Source organism: Schistocerca piceifrons, unplaced genomic scaffold (genome assembly GCF_021461385.2).
Source record: "Schistocerca piceifrons isolate TAMUIC-IGC-003096 unplaced genomic scaffold, iqSchPice1.1 HiC_scaffold_1360, whole genome shotgun sequence".
Classification (NCBI taxonomy): domain Eukaryota; kingdom Metazoa; phylum Arthropoda; class Insecta; order Orthoptera; family Acrididae; genus Schistocerca; species Schistocerca piceifrons.
Window position 1 is genome coordinate 30,001 of NW_025727192.1, and position 2,500 is coordinate 32,500.

A 2,500-nucleotide genomic window follows, 5' to 3' on the forward strand; every position below is an offset into this window, starting at 1 on the left:
AGCACGCCGGGAGGCGCCCCCTCACCGGCCGGGGACGGTCCCACCCAGCCACCGCCGCGTATCGCTTCACACCCAGATGCCGTTCAGTTTCGTCGGCATGGTGGGTATCGCTGGAACAACCGGTTAGTACCTCAACCTATCGTCGCCATCACCGATTCACCCCTAGCGAGAACAACCGCACCACAACAGGTTACCATTTGTTCATTTGCGTAACTTCACCAGAAAACGCAGGCGTCCATCGCCATTTGCAACTTCAACGATTATTGCATGCCTGTGTCAGGTGTCACGCCACACTACGTCTGCCCACATACACGCAACAAAATGTGCACGCCTAGACAATACGTGGAAGGTGGCCCCCGTACGTATGCGATGTCCATTGCTCGAACGACTGTCAACCGGCCTCTGTAGCATGTCGCAGATATGGAACGCGGTGCACCATGCCATCACGGTGTGTGAGGAGAGACGACTAGGTCCGAATACATCAACAGACAGCTCATGCTGATCGCCATCCACGGCGTCCGTTCCTCCCACACGTCTCTATGGCGTACCACACTGCAATCCAGCTCTCATAGGGAGACGACACGTAGCTGCGTGCACAATATTTGCACTGTATGGTCCGCCGTTTTTGGGCGCAGTCGTTGTGCGGTCACACATGTGCCACGATGTATCATTCAGTACATAAGGACGAATGTGCAGTACAGATTGTGGTTCACGCGTACGACATCAGCGGACAGTTGACACAGGCCGCACCACAACGTAGCCTGAGTACGTCGCATGCGAAGGGCATTGAACATGCAAACTTCTCACCAACCAGCTTGCGAAGGCAGGGGGCAAGGTGGGGACGTGGGGAGGGGCGGCATGTACGTCCTGCTGCCATCCACATTACAGTGTACAGCAGGAGCATGTGGAAAGTGAGCAAGACTTGCAAGGTGTTTAACATGAAGCGATACACAGGGGTGCGGGCAGTGCGAGTAGCGAACTATATTGCGAGGGTTGCGGGTGGGCAACACTACAGTAATTGAACGAGTCGTATAACAATTACAGAGCAGGTTTAGGCGACAACGTGGGTTACGTTAAGGCGACAACATGGGTTAGGTTAAGGCACAACATGGGTTAGGTTAAGGCACAACATGGGTTAGGTTAAGGCACAACATGGGTTAGGTTAAGGCACAACATGGGTTAGGTTAAGGCACAACATGGGTTAGGTTAAGGCACAACATGGGTTAGGTTAAGGCACAACATGGGTTAGGTTAAGGCACAACATGGGTTAGGTTGAGGCACAACATGGGTTAGGTTAAGGCACAACATGGGTTAGGTTGAGGCACAACATGGGTTAGGTTGAGGCACAACATGGGTTAGGTTGAGGCACAACATGGGTTAGGTTGAGGTACAACATGGGTTAGGTTAAGGTACAACATGGGTTAGGTTAAGGTACAACATGGGTTAGGTTAAGGTACAACATGGGTTAGGTTAAGGTACAACATGGGTTAGGTTAAGGTACAACATAGGTTAGGTTAAGGTACAACATAGGTTAGGTTAAGGTACAACATAGGTTAGGTTAAGGTACAACATAGGTTAGGTTAAGGTACAACATAGGTTAGGTTAAGGTACAACATAGGTTAGGTTAAGGTACAACATAGGTTAGGTTAAGGTACAACATAGGTTAGGTTAGGTTAGGTTAGGTTACACGTTGTTGTACGGAAAGGTGTAGGGGGGGGGGGGGCGGGGGCGGCAGGTTCGTTGATAGTGATTATAGTAAGTGAATGCTTGTGACATGATCAGATTTGTCACGTCAGGATGCACCTTTGGCTTATTAGAGGCGGCGCTCCAATTCTATGCTTGTGTGAGACCTGTGTCTTTGACTCATGTCATTGTTTGTGCGCTGTGACAGGAGGTACTATTGTGATGTTGGGTGCACCGTTGTATAGGACATGTGTGGGTGTTGGTGCCTGGTCTGCGCAATGGTGGATGTCGAAAGGCTGGGATATTGTATTTTCCGCACGGACCTCCTGGTCTGGTTGTGATAGTGTGGATTGTGTAATGTGGCGGAGAAGATGCACTGGATGTTGTTCCATGCTGGTGCTTACATATTGTATGTGCGCCTGTTAGAAGCAGAGAGTGGTGCGTGATCAGAGTGTCTGGCTGACGTGTGGTTCCCATTTTGGGCAGACTCTTTCAGCATGTATACGGACAGTTGTGTATATTTGCTGTAGTTTGATGGCTCTGCATTGATTACTAATCAGCGCCGTGTGTACGGGTAATCTGGTTCCAGTCCAAAATGTTCCATCTGTGTACATTAGTGACAAAGACTCCCCCCATGCAGTGGGGCTCGGTCTGTTATAACTCTTCCGCGTAATATATTTGCCCCACGTTTTTGCGACTGCGAGTGCGAGTGCAACGCGCATGGGGACCGACATGCTGATGGCTCGGTATCGGACGCCGTACAGTGAGCAACGCGATCGCGTCTCTCGCTCGTAAGTGGTACAGGTCGCGGCTCATG